Source organism: Pagrus pagrus (genome assembly GCF_965226575.1).
Source record: "Pagrus pagrus genome assembly, chromosome: 14".
NCBI lineage: Eukaryota > Metazoa > Chordata > Actinopteri > Spariformes > Sparidae > Pagrus > Pagrus pagrus.
The window spans coordinates 25,440,463-25,466,954 of record NC_140198.1 but is presented as its reverse complement, the minus strand read 5'-3'; the positions used below and the strand labels follow the sequence as shown (position 1 = coordinate 25,466,954).

At 41.0% G+C, this 26,492-nt stretch overlaps 1 protein-coding gene across 5 annotated transcripts in view; it reads left to right on the top strand.

The window, feature by feature from the left end:
• The window catches only part of LOC311269963 (cell adhesion molecule DSCAM-like), a 94,343-nt gene that overhangs the window by 24,599 nt on the left and 43,252 nt on the right, over positions 1–26,492 (top strand). The gene's annotated exons all lie outside the window — the stretch shown is intronic.

Below are 26,492 nucleotides of genomic sequence, written 5' to 3'. Positions count from 1 at the left end.
GAATGGATTCACAGCAAAAAATGAGATTTCTTCTAAGTGAGCTGCTAGATAAAGCTATGTTGCCATGATTACAATGGAATAAGTGAAAAGTTGGTGTTAAAACCAAAAATACGTACCAGTCTTAGAAAGAGACGGGTCACTGCTACATGTTCCTTAGCTTATCAGAAACATGGTCTTATTTTTAAGAAACGCTACAGAATTAAGAGTACAGCCAGAGTGAGATAGAGGGTCACAATTCTGTTGATCAAGATCATCAACGACAATTAGAAGAGGTGTCTGTCATGTGATGAGCTTTGTGACAGCAGAGGTGTGTGTGTGGTCTGACTTAACTGTACGACTCTTCTGACATGAACCTACACAAAGGCCGAGCTTACACCAGCTAGCCAGGCCCATTGTGTATGTGTGTCTGTGTACCCACGTCTGTCTGACCCAATGACAGTGAGGTCCCGCTCCTCTTCCTCTGCCAGGTCTTCCACGAGAGCGCAGGCTGCCAGCCATGTCACTTAGTCTCAGTGTATTGACCCATTTCTGTGGCTGATAGGAAGCACTGCAGCACTCCGATCATTCAAATCACTTAAATGGAACGCTCGCCTGCGTGATTGTTTCCCAGCCCTGGGGGGCAAATTCACTTTATGTGGGGCATTTAGCAAACTCAATAGACAAGAGCTAATGTCATTTTGCTTTTGGATGGAGGGCAAATGCCGGCTAGCGACTGCTTTTTTTGTTGACGTTTCACATTTGTCCGCTGAGGCGAAATCAGCCATGTTGAAATCTATAGCAATCTCTTAATTGTCCATAAATGGATTTGCCGCAAGCATGTTTTCAGATATGTGTACGAGAATGAGAATGAGAATATTTACTGTGCTGTAAGTTTCTCATTTTAAATAGATTTTTGTGTATTTTGAACTTATCACTGAATTGCTTAATAGTTTTACAGTACGGCTGCTAGTTTTAACTGAAATATTGTGGAATTCTGAATTTTGAGAGGAAAAAAAGTTTCAGCACCGTCAAAACAAAATGTTTATCTTGAGCGATAAAAATCATCACATCTGTAGCCGTCAGCCATGTAAACGCTGTCAGAAAAATCATCCAGCCACCAATCCACTGCTCTTCTCCATGCTAAATAATGGATGACAGAAGCCTATGAATCCACGAGCAAATGGTCTTTATTCACGTCTCAGTGCACGCATCCTACTGACGCACCGTCCATTCCCCTCATCCTCTACTACACACATTTTAAGTGCACTTTGTATGTGTGTATCCATGTCTGTGAGCCTATATGCACACTAACTGACAGCTCAACGCAAGATGGCTTAACCCCTCATCTCGATGACTGAGCTTCGACATCTTAATTTTTAATGAATAAAAATAATATCAACACTTCGACTGGAAACAAAAAAGTTTGTGAAATGTAGCTTTTCTGTCTTTGGCATGAATAATTGAATCGGCTCTTCAGTTTGGAAGGTGTAGCATGATGTGCAGGGCCCATCAGACAGGCCCTCTGTAAGTCTCACTGGACATAGACCTTTTTGAGTTGTTGCAGGGTAGACTAACAAAGCACCACTTAAAGAACCCTGGTGTCCATTAGAAAAGAATAGAAAATTATGATGAAAAATGCATTCGGTCAGGACATCCAATAAAAATAACAGTGCAGTATAGCTGTCGGGTACAGTGGTTGTATAGTGGTCAGGGGTTTTAACAGAATGGCTGTACAAAATGTACAGTTCATGCTCCAATATTGACTCTAACCTGTTTTACCAAGAACAAAAAGACACTACAGCATCTACTAATGAGGCAAGGTAGTTTTATTTATAATATGTATTTTCCCTCAAGTCCATTTTATTTGGGAATAAGTTTAATTATTTCACTGAACTGGACACATTTCTTGTTGCCACCCACTTATAAAAAACAGTTCTAAACTAGATTAGGCTAAACTCTTGTTGGTTGTGAGTGTACAGCTAAACTCATCATCATTTTGTCCACTGAAATGACTCTGAGATTGTGATTGGAATACAGTTAAAGGTACAGAGTGGGTTGACACAGTGAGGAGTACTCTATGCTGTGACTGACTATAAAAGCTGCTGTGTGTCATTTGCTTCTTGCATCTGTATAACAATATAAAAGAGTGAGTATCAAGGCAAGTTGGGGGAATGCATCAATTCAAAAACTGTTCAGACTAAGAGGATTTTAGCAATTGTTTAGAGAGGGAACCAATCAGGACCCAGTCTGATCCTGCTGGGTTTACTGGTTTACTACAATTTATGGACACAATAGAGGGGAATCTGTCATTGTATAATAAGTCACGTCGTCAGGAGGGATGAAAATGCCAGTTTACTTCAACTTGTCCTAAATGGTTGGCGCCACTGTTTACACTGTTTCAATTGACCAACAATACAACATTTGTAGAGGCCTGATATACATTTCTCTTCATAATCCTACTATTTCTACCATTGTTGGTGTAACCATGGTGCAGTAAACTCATGTGGCCAATCACAATCGCAGAACTAAGTATCAGTAACACTTCCATTTAATGACATGAACTGAATCTGCATCTGACTGCAGCCTCCTGCTCAACCAGCAGAGTTAATCCTTGTCAAGATGCCAAACAGTAATCAGAAGTCAGGGCCCAAAAGAAGAGAACTGAAAAGGTCAGTGAGGATGAAATGAGAGAAGCAGAGTGTTTTCCATTTATTTCACAATAGTGTAAAAGTATTTTCATTCATTTAGATATACCTATGTTTAGCTTATATGAGTGGATATCTTGTTTTGATTTATACTTGTTTCTTTTCATCATCTGTGTTAATGCAGTTTAAAGTTCAGATTGATTTACCATTAAAGTGTACTGTGTGAAGGAGATCATCACAGCAGGATGATGAACAGAGGATTTGTTTCTGTCATACAAACAATGAATAAACATGGAGGTTCAGGAAACATATAATGTACTTTTAAAAACAACTGTTCATGTGTTTGGTCATAAAGAAAAAACAATGGCCAGAAAGTAATTTGAGAAAAGAGTTGATGTATTTGTGTTTTGTGGTAATATACTTTTACGACATTTGCTGTGTCCTGATCGTGTATGGTAGAAGATGTGTAAGAATAGAATAGAATTGCAGTGATTCAAAACATAGGATTAATGCTGAGGTAGTGCTGAGAATCTATATAGTAAATATATAGTCATATGCCAGAGCTGTTCTGAAATGGCTGGTGTTAGTATGTGTGTGACAACTGGACTTTCATAAAAAACATGAGGAGGCCCAGATGATCAGTGTGATTAGATTTCGATTGATTACCATGAATAAAGCTCACCTGAGGGAAGAGATTTAAAAATCACCTCAAAGAAATATAATCTTGCACCTTGTACTTTTGCTATGGCCGGTGGAATGGTGTGCACGTCCTGTTGGGTTGCTTTCTGGGATGCGTTGTGATGGACTGTGGCTGGCTGCGGCTCTGTTGCTGTGCAGGGCCATTCCCCAGGTGCAGCCTGTGCTGCAGTCACTGAGGAGGCCTTGTAGTCATTTGCCTCGGCCTGATGCTGCCTGCTCTGCATTCAGCACCAGTAGGGCCGAGAGGGGGCCGACCCCCCAGCACTACTGCAGAGACTCACACACACATACAAAAACACACACACCCACACAGGGGCTTCTTTTCATTCAGCACACGAGCTAAGCACAAGGGCCGTCGGCCATCACACAGATTCTCTTTGCTCTGCTCAGCCTCCCTCATCTCTCCTCCGTTTCAATCTTTTCTTTTTCTGCTCATGCTGCCTCTTTGCACTCTGTTTCTATCACCTCTCACACATATGAACTATAACATGGGTAATCATGCCTCTAAGATCTACTTATGTCTTCCACTACACTGTTAAAAGAACACTAGTGATTATAGGTTACCCAGTTAATGCTGCTGGGTTGGGTAGCATGTGCAGACATTTGTTTAAGGACATCGCAGATTGCTCTAACACTTTCAGTCTGGCCATTTGCTAAGCCGTCTTGTGCATTTCACAGTTTCTTTCATGTTTGTTGACATTTGGAATGTGTGTTGGAGTTATTTCTGCAGCCAGTCTTGATCCCCGCAGCCATTGCCGAGAGGGAGAAGAGCCAGCCACACTATGTCGGTTTAATTGGCTGTGTATAATGGGGCTTTGAAGTAAATATCAAGAGTTACTATCAAAAGGCTGCTGGACGTTATCATGTGTTTCCACAGTGCCTACTGTTTCTCCTCCATTCCTCCTCCTCCATTTCAAGGCAGCTACAAAGCCGGGCTGGTATGGAGCCATGCAAATGTCTGAGGGTTTAGGGTCGCACAGTTGATGGCAGTTGATGTGAGCAAAACTAAGCTGACCTGTGTGTTCCCAACTCAGCCTTGTCATGACGGGTACACTCAGTCAACCCCGAGGTGTCCTGAGGCAGGTGTAAAATATGTTTACAGAAATGTTTCATTAATATGTGATCGCAGCATAAACGGAAATAAAAAGGAGATTATGTGTCTGAATATATTCAAATTCTTTGCCTTCCTGCGTCGAAGACTAAATACACTCCAAGATGGATAGCGACTTTCCTATATCACTGTGGCCCTACTGTAAATATTTGTCTGGAGGGCAGAATGCAAGCTATCATTTGCAATATACTGTGTGTTGTAGCCTACAGGTACTGTGGTATAATGAATGTCTTTTGTAGGTAGCAGCCTTGCAGCTCGCTCGCTGTCGGTTTTGCCCTTTTCTTAGAATGCTATGTAGGAAGCGCAGCCATTGGCGCAGCAAAACCTTGAGCTGGGGGCTGGGGTGGGTGGGTAATGGTTTTACTGGTCCCTGTGTGGCTGAGATGTGATGGGAGAGGGAGGGGAGGTAAGGAGGGGGAGTGAAGAGGGAGGATATCGCTCTCTCTCTCTCTCTCTCTCTCTCTCTCTCCATCCCTGCCTCACTCTGTCGACAGGCAGGGTTGGGACTCTGACGTGTGACAGGCTGGATGTAGAGTCTTTTTCCAGCATTCGCCATTCTGTCTGCCCATGATTGGCTGGAGTCTTGTTATTCACGCAGAAAAATGGGTCAGGTGGCCTGTGGAGAATGGAGTGTTTGTATAGACGGATGGATGGACAGCACAAACACACAAGCATGCACGCGCATACCTACACATGCATCCCACACAGAGCAGGATTATACTCTGCAGCAGAGCAGCAGTGGCAGATAAATAACAGATAAATGAAAATAAATCCAGGTTATGTGGTAAGCGTCTCTCATGTTGAATTCACTGTGTTCTCTCACAAGCTGCGAGCTGGTTCTCTCCTCACACCCAGTGGCAGGGGCTTAGCGAGATAAATAAAGGGTTGCACTGGAGGGAAAAAAAACTGGGAAGAAAATCAATACCTGTGTGCATGAATCTGGCTGCAGCTGCCACAAAGCATTATGGGAACATGACGGGTAGATACACTTGGGCTGGGCAGTGAGCAGGCAGCATGATAGGCTGTAAGGAAAAAAAAAATACAAACCCACTGAGCCCCATTACAATGTATGTAATATAAAATGAGTTAAAATAATTGGTTAATTTTAGCCTTTTCTGTACCTAAAGTGTGTGTGATTAGGGGCTCTTATAAGTATTTGTTGGTTATACTTATTTATTCGTAATTGATTAAACATCGAAGACTAACTGTCACAAATGTTAGATCTTATTTATTTTCAATATCACATGAGTAACTGCAATAACGGTTTATGAATGTGTCTGGTCTTCACCAGACTTGATGGTGATGAAACTTGTTAGGGTTGCAGTCATATACCTTTTCAAGATTTACCGTAGCCTGTACTTATATACAGTATGGAATTCTACTGTATTTGTGTTATTAGAAATAAATGTATCTCACATTTATATTAAGTTTCAAGTCTGTAAGGACATAATATTTTATTAGATCATCATAAAGCATTTGTTAAACCAAAAAGCCCTTCTGTTTTCATTCCCTGTAGGATCTCTCTTAGCTAATAACAATAATAATCACCATAACAATTACATTACGTTGTAAACCGTACAACAGTGAAACCCTGATATTTTCTTCAGGGCGTTAACGTAATGCGGAAATGTTATACCGTCTCAACCCTACATATTACTGTTTTTTAAATAAGTTACCCAGTGCTCAGCTAAGGACTTAAAATCAGGAAACTGTAAAGATCAGAGTTAAAAGAATGAAGAAGAAAAATGAACTCACTGAGATACTGTATTGCATTATTACTACATTTAGTGAAAGTGTGAATTTGTGTCAGTAAATTATATAATATTTGCCAATGTCCCCCTCTCCGTAAAGAAAATAAAGTGTCTTTCTGGCAGCAAAGCATATGTAATGTTTACTTTACTTCAATGCCCCAATAGCTATATCGGAATCCAAACCGCTGTAGTCATGTTTGGTATGTAACCAAGGTATCATGATTGTGTCAGACCTTCCTTTGCGGGGAAGCATTGTCACGGATGCTTCATTACAACATAACAGGTAGAAAGCATGATCATATATATGAGTTTGCAATTTAAATGGCATGCGTATCAATATGTCACAAATGTGTCACCAGTGTCCAGTGGCACTATAAAGCATCAGCATTAGATTATGCTCTGTGTACTCACTACATCCCTCTCCACACAGCCCCTGCTCCAGTCGTAGCCCGAGACTGACAGAGATATTAATTAAATTGGCTGATGCCCTTTCTCTCCCTTTACTGCACTGGCGCTGCAATGATCACACTCCCACCTCCGTACTGTGCTGTTTGCTCACCAATAACCGCAATTTGTTCTTTATTAAACTCTCGGGGCTGGGAACAATTAGGGTGTGAGCTGGAGGTGGTGGTGTGTGTGCGCACGCATGCGTATATTTGAGCGCAGGAAGGAGGAGGAGGAGGAGGGGGAGGAGGAGAGAGGGGGGGAGATACTAAACACTGCTTAATCTTTGATAAACAGTGAGGTCTCCTTTGTGCCGCTGCAGTTTGGCACATCTTCTCCGGGCTGCTCAGCACTGTGCAGGGCTAGCTCATGGCTGCTGCCTCCACGGCTCCCAGACCTGGATGGAAGCCAGGTCATGCATGGCTCCCTGCCAAGATACAGATTAGCTATAAGCGCAACATGAGCTAATCATGGAAGGAGCCACCAATTAATTGGCACTTAGACATTCAGTGGACTGGATGGATTTGAGGCTGGATTTTATCAGTGGATCAAAGTGATTGGCATGGATGTCACTGGCAGTTAGATATATTCACATGGAGCATATTGGGGGGGAAAAAAGAAGATTTGTTGTGTGGGTGTGTGTATGATAAGGCACTGAGGTTCCAGCTATATGTAAATCACTGCTGAGAGGGCTGGGCCGGGGCAGATTGTGTGTATTTGAGTTTGTGTATGTTTGTTTGGAGGGATCACTTCCTGTCTGAGTGAGAGGAGACAATATGACATGGATGATGCATTCAGGCCTTAATATCTTTGAAATGCAAGGTGACATAATGCAAATTGCGGTTTTGGTGCAAAGACACTGATCTTATGGCCAATTACGACACACATGGCACAGGGATGACAGGACAGGACGGTACTTGAAACATCCTGCTGTCATTATGGGACAGGGATTTTCAGCCGTTTAAGAATCTCTTTTTTATATTTAAAATCATCAGAGGATGGCAGATAAAAAAAAACCAAACTGAACTGAAATAAATCAGACTCAGAGGTGGATGTGGTGGACTGCTTAATAAGCGTCAGTCACAGCTCTGTAGAAACACCTGTGTTGCTGCCCGGTGAGCGCCACGTGATTGCTCTCTGTCAGGGATGAAAAAAGAAAGGTGATTCCCCCCACACTTCTCCATCTCAGCCATGTTTAACCCTGCTGTATTCTGACGTCAGAGAGAAAAAACAAAAACAAAATGATTTGCAGGGAAGACCTTTGACTGGCGACAAAGGCTGCTTGAAATCGCTGCATCTTTGTAGAAACCTGCAGAGAGGCTGATGTGCATGTAAACGTTTGTGTGTGTGTGTGTGTGTGTGCGTGTGATAGAGAGACAGAGACAGAGAGGAGAAAAGTGTATTGGTGTGTGTTTGTGTGTAGGAGGAGGAAAAGGGGGAGTTGGCTGTGAATGGTTGCTCTTATCGCGTGCAGGCAGCTGCTGCAGTGTCTTTGAGAGACAGAGGGGCTGTCCATGCATGCCACTCACTCTGCCTATTCACAGCCTCCCTCCCTCTCTATAGCCTTCTCTCTCTCTCGATCTATCCCTGTCTGTGCTGCATTTTACGGCAAGGAAGTGAGCGAAACAACGAGGGGGAAAAAACATGACTTGAGCTTTAATGCAGACTCATCTTATAACAAGGGACAGGCAAGAAATTAAATGTCATTGGACATCAGCACATCGCCCCGACTGACGTGCGATTGTTTGTGCGAGTGCACACCGGTGTCCCCCTTTGTTGACACAGACATTTTAACATTTCAATAAATCATGGTTGTTTTTGTGCAAAAACTCATCAGGCCTCAAATGTGTCTTGTGCTATTATTATATTATTCACAGTTTTTTTTCCTGCGAAGAAGTAAACATACAGTTAAATTACCTTGTTTCTTTTTTTACTACGAAAAAACATAGTTGCAAGCAATTGAGGAATATGCACTGCATAAGATTTTAATAACTAAAAGTGAAATCTGTAAAGAACGAGGTACCAACCTTAGCTGTCCCACAAGTCAGTCAGAAGATAATAGCAGTGAAGGTTCCTCCTCCTGCTCCATGACGCTAATCAAAACTACGAATAATGAAGTGAATTCATTCAGTGGGGAGCCGGTGCCGGTATAAAGGTGACCTGTGGAAAGGTATTTCCAAGACGAGCCGCCATGGGAAATCACCTTGATAGATGGACGTCTCAGGCAGCAAGGAAGTGATATCCCCAAGCAATGCATGTTGCATGCAGAGTGCATTCTGGGATTTGTAAACCCCCCCATCTCACCCATCTTTGCCCAGGTGCCCTGTCATGTATCGCCACACTCCTGCAGCAGTATTTTTCAAGCTGTGATATGTAACCTTGACTGTGAAGGGAGCAGATGGTGAGAAAGGATGATTAAGAATCAGTTTGATATGGGAAGCCTGCAGACAGGTCATGTGTTTATTAAAGGAGGTTTTTATTTATTTATTTTTTTAATGTAACATTTTTTCCACTGTTATAGTTTTCATTTAATAACTAAATTAATTTAAATCACAAACAAAAAAAATATGTTTTATGTTCATTCTGTTCACTTATTTATGGTAAGTTGAAAGATTAATTACAAATATATGGGCAAGAAACATCTAAAAATGATGATATAAATAATAGTGTTAATTTAATTGATTATGATATAAATGTTTTACCAAAAAAATGAAAAGCTAATTTGTGTCAAGGTAAATCCTAAAGCTTTATATTTTCAGTTTTTCTAAAATGTAGCATTCGTCATATTTAAATGTCTAGCAGTAAAAAAAAATAATGCTAATATTTTAGGAATGTATTAAATCTTTTTTTTTTCATTTAGTAAAATCAAACCTAAAAAGTTGTATTTATATTTATTGTAGGACTCCTTATTGTGATAATAATTAAGTCTTTAATTGCAAGATTTGAAATAATTATGCAGTATTTCGTTCAAGATATATTTATATGTTTGAACTGAACATCTTAAAAGAATTTCATTGTACATGCAAACTCCTGGTTTTGAAAACATTAAAAGAAAATGTTCTGCCAACCAACGCTTAACATTATATTGTCTAAGGTGAGGAAACCTAATTTTTTGGAAATGCTTGCATAATCCTTTAGTTCCACTCGGCAACTATAGAGAGAGATACAATACTGAGGGAGTCTGTGTAAAAATAATTCAGAGGACAAAGAAATTAAACTGATAAGTGAACGCGTGATGGGTCCTTTGCATAATCCGACATAATCCATAATGCAAAATACAGAGTGAACTGTCTAAAAATATCTCTGACTGCCTTCACAAAGCTAAGGAAACATGTTTAATTAGCATGTTCGCTGCTGTTCTTTCTGCAGCCGTTGAAAATAATCTAGCTATTACAGGTTTTGTTTTTACATTGTTCCAAAATTACTAAGAATAAGAGTGCAGAAAAAATATCAAATGCAACTAAAATCAAATAAATCTACTATATTCATGCATACAGACGCATTAAATGTATTGTTTTTCTGTGTCTTTTTGTGTGTGGTTGGTTGGACGAGCAGTGATGAACCCCAAATAGATTTTTCTCTTGCATACAGTAAATAGTCATGTTGTTGCTGAGGGCCTGAGTTGACGCTGTCAGCTCCGCCTGATTGGCTGGAGCTCGCTATGACTCGCCGTGCGTTTAGCCAATACGGTTTGCTCGGGTTCTGCTCCTCTTTTTTTCTCCCCACCCTAAATAAATTGCCTGGAGAAATTGAACAAAAAATTAGAGAAAGGGAGAGAGCCTTTCATCTAATTGAGAAGCTCATATTAGCTGTGGTGGGAAGATAAGCTCCTCTCTCTCAGCAGCTATTAAGCTGACTGTATGTTAGCCAGTTTCTTCTTTTTTTTTCACATTTTTTAAGCTGTCACCTCAGTGCACTCTGTGTCAGAGAGGTGCAGGTTTAAAGTTGTGTGTGTGTGTGTGTGTGTGTGTGTGTGTGTGTGTGTGTGTGTGTTTATCTTTGTGTGTCCCAGGTGAGTCTGACAAGCTGTTGTACCTGCACTCATGCACAGCACTCCAAAATGGAGACCAGGTCATGTGACCTTGTGCAACCACAAAGGGAAATACACACACAGAAAAATACACACGTTTTCCTGTTCATCAGCTTTGTTGATTAATTTTGACACCCTCCTACACTTGTGAGCACACATTTATTGTAAAATGTCTCAGTATAAAATACACTGAGAGATTGAATTGCCTTTGACACATCCATATAGTATATTCATGCAACAATTAAATTAAAAAGAAAAAAAGAATAGATTCTGGCATATTTCCTTTTCTTAATAAAGAAATAAAGAATTGGATGGGACTGCAAAAAATCTATTAAGTGCATAAATGTAACGTGTGTTGTTCTCAGCATGTGTGACTGACCAACATTCAGTAAGCGTGTCATGCATCAATTAATGTGTCCGACATATGTTCTAATTGACATTGTGGATAAACCTCTGCTTGGATTTATCTTGTGGTCTGATTCTTGGGGTGTAGACGTTCTTCCTGATTACATTGTGTCTTCTAGTGCCTTGATCCCTTTAGCCCCCAAACCAGGATTACATTTCCACTATATAATCCTGGTTGGGCTGCCTGGGGGGGTCACACTGCAGCCCCCAAATGTCTTGGTGTGACGGTGATACTGTGGGACTCTTGGAGGGGGGGAAAAGCAATCAAGTTGTGGTTTACTGGTGATTTGTTAATCTGCTCCCAATAAGAGTGAGGAAAGAGGGAGACCGGTAAAAGGGTTGCTCTGTCTGCTGCTGCTGCTGCTGCTGCTGCTGCTCTGGCTTACTGCTTCTTTCAGTCCAAGGCAGCCATTTTGTGTCATCCAGTGTGTGTTGCTAGAACAGTGCTGGTTCTCAGTTTACACTGAAAAGAAAAGCTGATCACAAAAAAGCACAATTCCTTTTTTATTCCCAAGCAAGGCATTTATTCAGCTTGGAAATAGAGCATTTAGTGAAATGATGCATTATTAATGTGGCTGAGGCCCTTTGGATACAGGATAGTAAAAAGACAAAGTGATGCTGAAGGCTTGGGTTGTATAAGTCTAGTTTCACTGAAAACATTAGGCATATTAAAACTGTTTGATCCAACTGTGATCCAGTGTATACTATCAAGATTTAGCTTCACTTTATTTCATGTTACAGCATCAAGCCTGTATATTCAGCCGGAGGTGAGAGGGTCTGCGACAATAAGCCCTCTCTTCCACACACCCACCTATCCTCTCCAGAGGCAGGTGCACTGCTCATCAGGTACAATCGAGCGCAAATAGTTCCTTATCTGTGTGAAAATAGCAGTGCTGTAGTGTGTCTGTGCAGGGCCTGAGCAAACACAGCGTCTATGTAAGTGATCAGTCGGCCCATTCAAAGAGGCCCCGTAATGGCCAGTTTCTTTTAGCCTTGTTTGCTCGGTTTTGTGGCTTTGGCGTCTGGCAGATGGGCCATCAGGGATTATAAACTTGCTAATGAAGAGAGGTGGAAGAGGGTAGAGGGTGGGGGGTAAGGGGGGTGCAGGTGTATTACCAGTTACTGTATGATGTGACCAAGTGGAGGACAAAACTGGTCCTTCATGGAGCTCACATGAATGGATGTGTTTTCAGGTCAACAGTTAATAAATTCTGATTTCTTTACTGGGTATTCCTGAGTTTATGTGTGATTTACAGGCTGTTGACTAGATGGTTTCTAGCTTGTGGGATGCAGGTTGCTTCGCATTGAAACTCTACAATTGCATGTTCTTTACTTTATTTCTTTATTTATCTTCTTGGTCTCCTTTGTATTTTAATGTATCTTGGCTTTTTAGGCAGCTCTTTATTTACTACAACATAATTCATCCTGCATTAACAGGCTGGTGCTCACAGCAACAGCTGTAGTCAGATTCGATGTGTGGAAGTGGGTGGGAGGCAGTGTTTCTTCTTTTTGGGGGGTGCTCATTGAGGTTATGACGGGGGATCCTGGGGCCCACAGACTCATACTGGACAGAGATGCACAATGACCAGCCCTTCCAGCGTGATTACACCAGGCGTATGTCCAGACAGGATAGCCTAATCCCTGACAACACCCCCCCCCCAACGCCCATACACACACTCACACGAGCACCCCCCTCCCTCTCCACCCCTTAACATATGGAGATGGGAGGAATTAGCGCAGTGGTAGAAAATAAATGAGTTAAAGCGGCCAGCAGCTTAGATCCCACAATATTTGTTCTTGGGTGACCCATCTGTAAGTTTCTTAGAAGTGACGCACTTGTGGAGGAAAGACTTTACTCCTTTATTTTGTCCGCGCAGTTCAGTGACGACACAAAAGCAAAGAAACACATTTAGCATATGATGTACTTAAGTTTGATTACATTGTTCACAAGCACTTAATGTGCATTTATCTCAGTGATTAGGGATAAGCACAGGCGGAGGAGTGTGGTGTCCATTGTTGATGCACAATATTCGGGACCACACCTCCCACAAAGCCACAGCCTGACCCTGCCGGGCTCCTCGCGTGACCCCACCAACACGCCCCACCCCAGATTCAGCCCAGATCTTGTTAAATAGGATTAAGCTGGCTACCTGCCATTCAGTGGCTTGGACAGGACCTCTTATCTCCTGTCTTCAGATGGCTGCCAAGAACAACATAATGCATGGCGACCTACATTAAACAATGCCACACGCAGGTTTTGTACTCGGCCTGTGTCTTATGGTTAGTGGAGGTATTGTCTTCTCTGTGCTGATTTCCCTGTTAAGTGTAGGTCACTGGGCCACTTGCATGCCTAATTGGGATCTAATGACGGGCGTCCTGCTAAAAGGCAGTCAAGCTCAAGCCAATTAAATGTTTTGAAGCCGGCCATAGCAAATCCCGTGTATGTCTGTGTGTAAGTTTATGTATGTGTGTTTGTTTTTTATAGATTCTTGTCTATGGACGCAGAGCTGTATGCCTGTATGCTTTGTAAATCATATGTTAATTCCCTGCCCTTACACTGACCTTACTTTACTTTAATACACAACTTTTGTCTATGTATTTAGCAGGACGTGGCCCTGATAGAGACTAGAGAGAGCACTGGAGTCCACGTCCTCCAAAGCACATGTGACATGTCTCGAGCTCCCTCCCATACTCTCCCTCGAAGCAGGGACACCAATTCAGCGGCGTAAGAGGCTTTGTGGCCAAATCCCCAGTTGATCTTCATAAAGTTTGTGTCTTACAATTAAGTACAGATGGTTTGCAGCTGGTTGTAAGGCTAGTAAATAACTTGGGCCTCTATTTTCGCCAGGGATTTGGTGGGGTAATCCCTCTCTCTGACAGTTTACCAGATTCAAATCAGTCCGGGCTTTGCTTTCCTTCCTCCACTTCTTCAACCATTTTTCTCTCCCCTCCTATCCCCCTCATTCCATCAAAAGCTCCTTATCCTCATTTGAATATGCGATCATTTAGTGGGAGCGCACACATGACATGACTGTATCTAAGAACAGGGACGTGGGTGATGCAAGAATCACACTCAATTACCCCTTAAAACCCCTCTTTCAATATGAAAACTCCGCAGTGAGGGTTTGAAACAGTGTTTACTGGACTATGACGAGAAATAAGATGACAGTGTGGACCCAGGAAAGATTAGCAACTGCTATAGCAGATGCTAATGGAGATCCTATAAAATAAACAAACAAATGCAAGCTGCCGCACTGTATGTTCATACAAATTTCATTTGCTCTCTTTTACTTGTCTGATAAACAGAGGCTTTCTGAAGGAAACTGGTAATCAACAGCTTTTTCTATTTGACATTCTGTCCTGCAAATGCTCTGTGTCTGAGGTTAGAGTTAGTCCTTTAAACGTGTTATCTGCCACTTGGCACACTGGCAATCTAAATACTGTTCATTTGAAAGAAACCAGAAACCAAATGCATCACTTCCAGATCACAACATTTAGGTACCAGGTACCCAGTGTTTACAGTGTGAATGCTTTTATTAAATAGTTGCAGGTTAATTGTGATTACGGCCTCAACAAACAATTATTTTCCTTATTGATTAATCTGACGGTTATTATCTCTATTAATTGATTAATCATTAGGCTGCCATCACCAGTAATACTAGTCAGTTATTATTGTTATTTTTTTATTAATCCACACATTAAAATTTGCCCTGAAATGTCCTGTCTTCCTAGTCGAATGGTGCTTGATTAAAATGATCATCGTCACAATACCAATTAACTGTTGCATCATCCATGTATATAGGCACTATTTCTTTACAATGTTTGACCTGATAGAGAAAATTGTGTTCAATATTGAGTGTTTTCTTTTTTTGGAGTAGTTGAATCTTCTACATTTAAACTTCTGTTTAAACATCAAGTTGTTTGGAACATCCTCCTTATTTCATAAATGACAAAGAAAAGCTTAAATCCTTACCTATATGAAGCTGTAACCAGAATGTTGTCCTCTGATAAACCAATCAATTAATCAACTCATCGTTGCAGCTCTAATTGTAATATACTTTGCCTTGGTTTACAGTGTACCACAAAACAAGCAGGGTTTCTTTACTGTATATTCAACACCTTGTGTATTTGCCCGTTTTGCTCATACTTTGAACATTGATATCAACTGAAAAAAATCACTGTACAAAAGTACATAATGACATTATCAGTATTGCTTAGCATTCCACCATATCTTCATAGCTCATATAATGCATGTCAGTGTGCATAGAGGACCCCTGTTAAGCAGATCTCTCTCCTGGGACGGTGTCGGGGCCCAGAGGAAGGCTAACCCTAATGAGGACATAGTTACGGCACTCACACATCCTGAGAGAGCTGTGATCTTTGGATGGTAAAAAGCAAACGCTCCCTAGGAAACAGCTTGACCCTGCTGCTCCTTGTTTCCCCATCCTGCCATTCCTATTATTCAAATATATTTATATATTTATATCATTATTTATCCGCTGTAAGTGAAAGGAGCCGGCACAGCAACACCTCATCTGCATAAGACAGTAGCTAACTGCCCGAGTAGCGCCTCGGGATACGAACAGATGGGAGTGTTTAGCAACCTTACCCACCCACCCCTCCCACCCAAAACACACACGTGTGTGCCAGAACCCACACACACCTCCTCCACCTCTTCTCCACCTTCTCCTCTACGCCTTTACTCCCCCTGCACCCCTACCAACACTACCCCCCGCCAAATGTTCAGTTAACCTGTCAGTTCTCATTGCCCAAAATTCAAGATGCCATATGCCGCGCTCTGACTTCTAACCCTCCGCCGCCTCTCGTCCCTGTCTCCTTCATGGTGACATGAAAGTCCCCCTTGAAACACGAGGATGTCTCTCCTCTGCTGTTTGATTCAGGATGCCTGGCTGAGATCACAGCGATTGTAGGCGTAGCTTGTCTTGTATAATAAAAGCAGTCACTTAGCACAACACAACGCAGTAGGAGCGCGTTTACCACAGCATCATATATGAGACTTTTGATCTACCTGCGTCAATACAACAAATAACTTGCTTGGATGCTCCATTCTCAGTTTGTAATGTACTGTGTTGTGAAAGGGAAAATGAACGATGTGTGCAACATTTAATAGCGCTCATGAGGTCTCATCAGCTATGAGGGATGAATTTTAATGTTTCATTTCTCACTGTGATTGACTGATTGTTTAAACGAGTGTAAATAAACCCCGGCAGCGAAAGAGCTTGTCCTGTGTTATAACATCTAATAACAGTCTCCTCTGCGAGCTCTGGCTGTCCTGTCCACTGAATTCCAGGCCATTTGCCCTTGCACAGAGGGCAGCTCCCAGCAGGCCTGGCAATAGTGACAGTTTGTTGTTGTTTATAAGGTCATCCCCACCATAGGGGGCAGCATATTCATTACACCCACCCCATGGCTCTGTTTGTCTCTGGCAGTCTGTTTCTCTGTGGGCTCCTGTCATAAGGTCAGAGGGTACTTACTATCATCGTCCTCTTGTCTTCTCAACAGGCCGGGAAAGTCATAACGCCTCTGGAAAGAGTTAAAAGGGTAATTGGCCTCATTTAAACAAAAATGCCAAGTTTACAGTGAGAAATGTGGGAAAAATCTGTCCTGCATGCCGATGCAGCAAGATACAGGTAGATTATTGAAATTAGAGCTGCAAAGATTAGGCAGTTATTTACTACATCTATATGAAATTAATACCTTTTTTTACAATTCATTCATCATTTGAAGTGATATTGTGTCACTTTTGAAGGAGGAAATGAAACATTTTTCTTCTGATGAGTAATATACATGATTTCAGGAGCCATTAACACATCTTTCAGTATCTCAGTTCAGTATACTGAGATGTTTGGCTGCTGCAGCTGTACCTGATGACAAACAGCCTATTGTGGCTAATGTTACCCCTGAGCAAATTTAGGTGGATATTTCTATGTAAGTAACATTAGTAAGGCACTTTAGTAACATAATGATTTATCCCTACTTATGCTATGGTTACACTATGTTTCAATACTTATTCTGGCTTTAAAATGAGACTATGCTTTGTTTGTTGAACAGCTGCCACTGTGGCCACAAATTACATTTTTGAAATATTAGCATCTGAAAAGTTTAACATTAGCACAAGTAAGCCATTGAATTGATTCAGCAATGTCAGTTACAGTATACAACAATATCTCTCTAAAGTCAGCTAACATTCTCGCCACTATACCCATTATAGTCTGGTATGCTAATAATACCAAACTATCTAACACAGAAGAAACCTTAAATGTACTGAACTGAGTAATGGTGAGTTTCTTTGCTTTAAGTTCCACTTTTCATCTGTAGACAGAATGTGTTATTGCTTCTTTCAAAAGCTTTACAGACTCACTTAAGTCTTTATCAAACAAATACAAACATTAGATGGTTGTGGCCTCTCAGATGTGAGAATTTGCTGCTTTTTCTTCTCTTAACATTACAATAAACTGAATATCTTTGCATTTGTAAATACTGGTTGACAAAACAAGATATGTTGACACTAGCTTGGCTTCTGGGAAAATGTGAAAGGCATTTTCACCGTTTTCTAATGTTTTGTAGAATAAAAACAATTAACCAATTCATTGCCATCAAGTCGACGTGCACATCAATTGAAAGCATATTTTATTAGTTTTAATGCTTTTAATCCTGCAGGTGAATCCCAATCAGTGATACATTTCAATCTGAGAACCACCTGCAACAGCATGTGGTGCTCTGAAAGAGAAACACAGAGAGACACAGAGTAAGGAAGTGTCTGGGAGTGGGAGCAGCCAGCTAAGTGAGGTTGTTAGGAGGAAGCGCTGACAGTCCAATCCAGCACAGCGACCATTCAAAAGACAGCTCCTTTTGTTTCTGCCTCCCTTTCTTCTGCCAGGGTAGAAAAAGAGGGTGAATCTCTCTGTGCGCAGTAACCCACTGACACCTCCCTCTGATCTGCCTCCTGCACTCTACCTCCTCCACCCCCCCCCACCACCACCACCACCACCACCAACCCCCCCTCCCTCTACTACATCCCTTCACCAGCACTCTCCTCTCTCCACCTCCTCTCCCTCCACTGCTCTATCCCTCTCTCTCTCCCTCCCTATGCATATGCCATTGCCTAAGAGTCACTCTCCTGGTTGCCACAGTAACCAGCTCACCTCTCTCTCTCTCTCTCTCTCTCTCTATCTTTCTCTTTCTCTCTCTCTCTCTCTCTTTCTCCCTCTCACAATGCACCTAAACAGGAGAATCTGTCTCAGTCTGACAGAGACAGAGAGAAGGGAAATTGGGGGGAGGCATATTTCAGAAAGATTGCTGTTGCACAATTGTCTTCCTTTTTACAATTCTTATCTATGCACGCACTGCACAGCAGACAAGGCAAGGCAGCAGAAAAAGAAGCAGGGAAAAAACAAACAAGAGGGAATAAAGACATAAAGACTGGGAGAACACACGTGTACAAACCAAGCGTTCCTAGAATGACAACCTTTTTTTTGTAGCATTTACAGCACCAGCACCACTGCTAACAAGCATTCTCCACCTGCTCCAGCCATATCTCCCCATCCCCCTCCTCCATATCAGTCCTCCCACCTCCTTCATCCCCCTCTCCTCTGCCTTGTCGTCTGTGAGGGGCAGTCAGGTGGTGTTGGAGAGTCTGCCCATAAAGCATTGTCCCTTAGACATGTCATTTAGCACCTGAGCACTCTCTGTCTGTCTGTAAATTTCTGTCTGTCTGTCTGTCTGTCTGTAAATTTCTGTGTCTGTCTGTCTGTCTGTCTGTCTGTCTGTTAGCGTCTCTGTCTCTAAATGTGCCCAGTGCCCAATTACACTCTCATTACCTCCTAATTACCCTGGACACAACAGCAACTGGTAGCACAATCACAAAGAGAGCAGAATGTAAATCAGCTACATTTGTTCTGACATTATTTGTGGGACTTTTTTTTTTCCACTGGGTGGTGGCATGTTAAATGTTCCCCCGGTGATTGTGGTAATTTAGAGCAATATGGTAATTGAGGTGCTGATGGCTATTTCTCCTCTCACCAGACGCTGTTTTTGTCCTTTCATAAGCTGTTGTCGGCGAAATTACATTGAAGGTTTAATTGGCTATTTTAGATCACAGGCATCACAGTTGATGAATGATAAAAAATCAGCTCAGTGATCATTGATTATCACTTTCCAGAGCATGCATCATAAATTAGATCACCATTGGCTCTTGCTGTTTGATTCATATAAGCAATATAAGAATGCTTCCTTCAAGCCGACTCCAGACAGTATAATAAACAGAGCTGCTACGTGTCCTCGGCGTCCAGAGCTGTCTCTTTTCATGTCCGCTTGGGAGTCTAATTGTTTTTTAATTCGTTGGGACCCAATATCAATCAAGAATTTGTTTTAAAATTATGTAACAAAAGTAATTTAATACATAAATGATTTAACTTACATTATGTGTAGAACATAGTTACGTCCCTTTCTTCCTTTACTTAGGTTATGTCATCTCATGTTCCTGTTGTCACAGAAGACCTTCCTGATCTGGTCCAGTTTCTCTCTGAGTATGCTGATTTGAAAGGTTTTTTTTACTAAACAAAGTGCAGCCACTCTGCCCACACATCACTGCTTTAATTGCACGGTTGATCTTTTGCCAGACACTACTCTCCTCTTCGATGGAGGCTGCACACCTTTATGGGTCTGAAAAAATGGAAAAATACATGGAAGAATCACCTGCTGCTGGATTTAGTTATCCTTTATCGTCACCGTTTGGTTCCAGTTTTTCTTTATGGATGGGAAACACATGACTCTGAAGCTTTGAACTACTTACAGAAGCACCAGTATAGACACCAACTATTCAGACGTGAATGTTTCTGTTGTGTTCCATAAGCAACCAGTGAACTAAGTAAAGAATTAAGTAAAGAATAGGACATATTTGCCAAGACATCCAACTGTTGCTACAGAAGCTCCTCAATATCCACACATCCAACCAAAGTCGTACATCTAACTCCAAGTCGTAGTGGACGCCCTACTGTAGCTCAAAAGCAACAGTTGAAGTGTTTCTTAAGATTGTGATTTCTTCTAGCACCACTTCTTTGCAACTGTAGAACATCAGACCTGTTCCGTTAGGTTTGCATTTCCCAGCTGATGATAGTGGCGTACATTTGGTCTGCCAACCCACTTCAAGATTGAAATATCTTCACTATTGAATGGATAGCCATGGAATGTTGTACCTACATTCATGCTCCACAGAGGATGAATCCAAATGACTTAGACTAGCACCACCAGAAGAAAAGGCAGACATTTCTACGGCTCATATCTCCAAAAGCTGGCAACTCGCACTCAAATGATCTTGATAAATAAGCCGTACTACATGTAAGAGGAACAACGTGTGTTTTTGATTTTGGGGTGAACTGTCCCTTTAAACTTCTTAGCATCAGAATCTTACTATTGTCATTGTGAGCATATTAGGATGCTGACATTAGCACTGTCCGTGCTGCACAATGTGCAGTGGTACACTGAGTCAATTAATTCTTTGAAACAGTGATCCTTCTCTTGAGTGTCCATCCATCCGTCCCTCCTTCCTCCACCTATGCAGGCTGGTATCTGGTGTTTATGGGCTTCCTCAGCGGGCGGGGTTGTTTAACGAGGGCAGGGGGACAGCATGGCACTAATTGCTGTGTGTGATTTATACCAGGCTGGGACCAGGCAGGAACACAGGCAGACGATGGTACTCTGAGAGCAGCTGCTTCGCCCAATATTTACTTAACCCTCCGCTGGCGGGCCTGGCACTAGTGCCACTGACGATGGGTCTGTGGGGAGTCATTTCAATGCTTAGTATTATGTATAGCAGCAGGGTTGGGGCCATGTTTGGGGACATGCTCAAAGTGGGAGTGTGTGCCGTATGGGAAGGTAGATTGGAGCAATTAGAGGGAAGAATGTGATTGGTCTCCTGACAGTTTGGCGGGCCAGGAGGAATTGTTGCTAGGTGATATAATCCCGATTTATTTTCAAAATAGTGGGATTCTTTTTTCCAGCCATTTTGGCCTCTCTCTCTTTTAGCTTTACAAATGGCATGTTCTTTTTTTGGTAAAACCGATAAATACACAAGAAATATTAAACAAGAGTATTTGCCTTAGTTTTTATCTGCATGAATAAGCAGGAGTCCTCAATGGTGATTAGTAGCGCTTTGAGTGTGGTCCTATATTGAGCAGCATGATTTTTACAGTGTTCACTCTTCTGTCATGTGTTATCAGTGATAGACACTTTCATCCCACGCCTGTCTGCCTGGTTCATCTGGAGTGATAGTCTGAGACATCGTGGGGTTTGCATCCTCAACTCAATTAGTCACACCTCAAGTAAATTAGCAGAACAGGGTGCCAAAATGTTCTCCTGTAGAACATAAATAATAGACAAATATTCACACCTTGTGTGAGCTTAATGATCCATTTACACTTTAGCAAATCAAACAAACACTGGATCATGTTCAGTCCATGAGCAGCCACATGCAAGACCAATGGAAGAAAAAGAAGGGTGGAAAATAAAGGAGGGGAGCCTGATTCTGTCTCCACAGCAACATTGATTGATATTCTTCAGGTGGAGCAGCTGTCAAGCGGCCTGACCACTGCAAGCTAATGCTCTGTGGGGAGAGAGAGAGGGGAGAGGGGGGTGGGGGCGTCAAGGAAAAGGCAAGAGATGAAAAGCAAGGAGACAGAGGGGACAGTGACAAAGAAGGAGATGGGGAGGGGAGGGAGATGAAATTGAAAAGTGATGATATAAAGGGAAGGAGGGATATTTTTTATGATGATTCTTGAGCCATTGTAGGAAAGGTGGAGGCTTCCGTGAGAATTTGATTACATGGTAGTCGAGTCGTCCTGTAAACGAGGGGTGTGTCTTTATTCTCTCCTCAGGAGATGTAAAGGGGGTAAACAGTGTGGAGTCAGGTTGTTAAAGACGTGTCATATCGCCTGTTAGTCAGCTGATTTAGGTTCAGTTTTGCTCTCTTATTAAAGATTTGTTGCCAATTAATCATTATCTTTGAAGGTAGCTCATATGGTTGTGTAATTACATATGTTTTTGTACATTATAACTATTGGCCTAAATATGCTGTAATGTATCCTTACTCAATACTTGATTACTTTTACAACATTTCGTCATTTTGTTTGACATAACAATGGCCAAATTGAAAAATAACATAGGACATTATCTGTTCACTGCTGTGCACCAGATCTTTATGTTCTTTTCCAAATGTATGACTGTGTGTGTGTGTGTGTGTGTGTGTGTGTGTGTGTGTGTGTGTGTGTGTGTGTGTGTGTGTGTGGTTCTCTGAATCTGTGTTGCTTGGCCATAAATATCCAGCTGGACTATAAAATGAGTGTAGGTCTGAGTGAAACGACCTTGTAATCTAATTATTGCTACGGCACATTCACAAACCTTTACAAGGAAGTTGGTCAAAAGCCAGTCCTGCTGAGAGAGGAGTATCCACATGCAAGAACTTTCCTCAGTCTTTTCTTTGTGTTCATGTAGAAAACACTAGAGACGATTCATAATGTGTTTATATCTGCAACCATAATCACTCTTAACAGGTATACAAAATGATACTGTTCCAGCAGATCATCATGAATAATGTCTGTCTGTGCAACTACAGGTTTATCTTCACTAATCAGAAACATGTTGAAGCAGGTAAAGCAGGCAGCAGTTTGTGTTGTGTAAACAATATAATAGGCTTGATAATCAGCTGTTATGAGGTGAGATGGAGTTTAGTCCGTCTTCTCTCTGTCGTGCTCTTCACTTTGCATATTTGTCACAGTGATAGTAAAGTGTGTACACAATAGTATAATCCTGTGAAATAAATGTACGCAATTACAGGAGAAGAATACAGAGTGCACATTTACACTGAAGAACTAAATGTTTAGACTTCATTCCAGCTTTTCATTGAAAATGGATAATTATTATTATTATTATTATAAAGTTGTTATTTTAAGGGGTTTGGAGGTTTTATATAGGGGTTTGCATTTTATTACTATCCACCTGGAATGTATCAGAAGTATAGTAACTGAGGTTCCTTAATTGATTACATTTCTTGAGTACTTTAATTTTCTGCCACTTGTACTTCAACTCCACTACCTTTCAAAGGGTATTTTTTACTCCATTTGTCTGCCAGTTTAATTTGCAGATTAAAATTGTAAAAATACATAATGAGCATGTAAAATACAGTGAATTGTTGTACAGTAAATGAAATCACTCAACGGTATTTTCAAAAGCTAGACTTTTACATCAATATCAGTAATAAAATGAATCTCACTGTGTAGTTAAATTGAGATCTCTCTTTTCACAGCTCAAATTAATTCATTAACTATAGTACAAAGTGCTAGAAAGTAACTGAGTGATTTTAATAACACTAAGTTTTGAAATACTTTATGTACTTTATTTTCATGTTACGTTACTTTGAAATTCTACTACACTGAATTTCCGAGGGAAGTATTGAACTTCTTACTTCATAAGATTTATCTGACAACAGTTTAATTCCATTGTGTTTATTTATAAGGGCAATGCACATTGATCAACATTTCTGTAAATGTAACCCAGCTGGCAAATTTTCACTGCAGTCCTTTGGCCAGATGCTCTGATCCCAATGAGGTGATACAGAATAAAACAACAGAGTAGACTCAAGTCTGTGCAGAAGCCATGCAAAGAAACAGGAAGCAGCACATCATTAGTAGTGTAATACAGCAACAAGATGCACTACTCATTACACGTAGCCATGCACGCAAGCGACACAAAGCAGCAAAACACAGCCAGAAATACTGATTATAGCCATTTATGAGACATGTACAATATATGATCACTTATTAAATATGATGTTTAATTACAGAATATGCCTGACCTGCATACACACACTGGTGTTTGAGACCTGCAGGTGGGAGTTATACAAAGCAGCAGTATGTTGGGGTTTACGTGAGGATATGAAACACTGTGTACTAATAAGAAGGAGAAAGTTGTAACTTATCCTGCAGCAAAACTAACAGGAAAGTGAGAGGTGTCAATCACATGCAGTCTGTGCACACCCCCACAAGGTCCAATCAGGCGATTCAGTTGAAAGACCTCTTTTTGTGGATAGATTTTTTGGATGATTTCCCTTGTCGTCAGTATGTTTTATGTCAAGGGTTTTAATAAATGAGACAATATCATAATTGGATGCACTGGAGTATTAGGATCAGACTGTCCTGCATTCAAGAAAAGCCTTAAAACAGCTCATTTGTGTCGTAGATTAATGAAATTATCTCGCTCTATTGACAGACTCTGATGATCATTTTATGAAAAATCTGATGAAACTGAACACTAAAGTAAATGTCATGTCAAGATGTAGTTTGTGTAATGTTGTGGATGGAGGCTGCAGCTCCAGGCCATGATCACACAGGGTGACTCATTAGAGAGCAGCACTCTGTCTCTTCACTTTCGTCTACATAATCACTATAATGTGGTTTCAGTCTTTTCATTTATAGACCGTCATACTCACAGCATGTCAGAGCGGTCTGAACCTGTCAGGATTTCTTTTTGAATTTAGCTTAGGCTATTAGTAAGAAAAATAACTGTTCATCCATTAATAGATGAGGGCTGTCAGTTTGATACAGATTTATGAATGAAAATGTTTACAATTGACTTCTAACTGTCTATTTCTCTGTCTTTATATCCCCTCTACACTCATTGATGAATTTCTTTTTAAAGTGTAACTTTAGTCAAACCAGTTGTGTATTTTGGTCAGTTTAGTTTGTTGCTTAGCAGTGTGGTTCAGCACCATGGAGAGCTCCACTTTCAAGAGCATAGATTGAATCTTTTACTGAGGCATTTTTCTATTATTGCTAATTTGGTCATTTATTTGTGTGTGTTTCCATTTTTTCTCAGTTGATTCCAAGTTGTGCAAGTGTATTTGTCTACATGATTACATGGGTTTGATTCTACACAACTGTTGTGCTGTGCATTTTGCTTTTGTAACTCTCCTAAAACAGGACTTGTATTGTGTCATGCAGATTGATTTATTTTGTAAACTTAAACCTGAGTCCTAAATCTACAACATATCATATATATGTATATATATATATATATATATATGTATACTGTATATATATATATATATATATATATATATATATATAGTCTTTATATCAGCAAGTTTTGGTTTTGCTTTGTTGATTATTGAGCTCAGTCATCCAAAAGAAATAAAGTGACAACAAGTCAAAAATGAAAGATTGGAGACCTGCAACATAGTTTTAATCATTCACTGAGGTATTTGAACTTCAGCTGCTAATTTGGTCATTTTTGTGGGTTTACATTTTCCTCAGTTGACTAAAGTTGTGTATGTGTATTGTATGTGTCTATGCAATTGCATGAGTTTGATTCAACAAAACAGTTACTTTAAATAATGTCCTTGTCACAACAACCCATACAATAATAAATCCTGATCCACACTTGAACAAGGGGAGGCGAGAGTGATGGAAATCAAAACGTATTATTATTATTTTTCATTTGAGTTAATAAACATATGGCTACATAGGTAGCCTACTTTTTTTTTTTACTACAGGAAACAAACAAACGTGGCATCTCTGCATAGATGTTACTGGTTTACTGTATGTAGAGTTAAAACAACCATCATTTGAGACAGTTCAGTAGCACCATGCCACCTGTGATGTGAGAACATCCAGTTATCACTTGCAAAACTGTTCCCAGCACAGACTTTCTTCATACATTAAAAGAGTTTTTTTTCTTCACAGTGGGGATCAAAGTCTCTCAGCGTCTTCGTCTGTGTAAAGCAGTGCACATATGCCTCATCTTGCCACGACTTCCTCCCACACTCTTTCTCTCACTCCTCTCTACCTTCATCTTTCTCCCGCCGCTCTGTCCTTCCCTCCCCTCCTCAGTGTGGCTCCTGAATATTTAATAAGCCTGAATTACTGAGGCCCTCAACTGTAATGACGGGGAAATCAGACAATTAAATCAGAAGGGCTCCGGCTTTAAGTCTCACCTCCCCCAGAGGAGCCAGAGATTATTTAAAGTGGCACACTGTTTGATTATCTAATCCTCCTCTTGCCCCCTCTGCTTTACTCACAGAGCGGCATCGCCTGCTCCACTTGCCACCACAAATTACCATGAAACACCAATGAGCACTGTATTTAAGTCCTTTTCCATAAACGGGAATGTGGTGCAATGAAGTCTCAGGGGAATGGCACTGTGGGAGTAACTCTTTTACACTCAGGTTATCACAGTTTAGCAAGGGCTTGAAGGGTTGTCTTGTTCTCGCTTAGGAAATATAATTAACAAGCAGGTTGAGATGTGCGCATTTGCATGAAACCCACATTACTTTGCATTGAAAATGGCCCTCGTGTGTGCACAAAAATTATTCCTGAATGTGTGTCAGAGGTATTATGGACCTCCTTGCCCAGGTG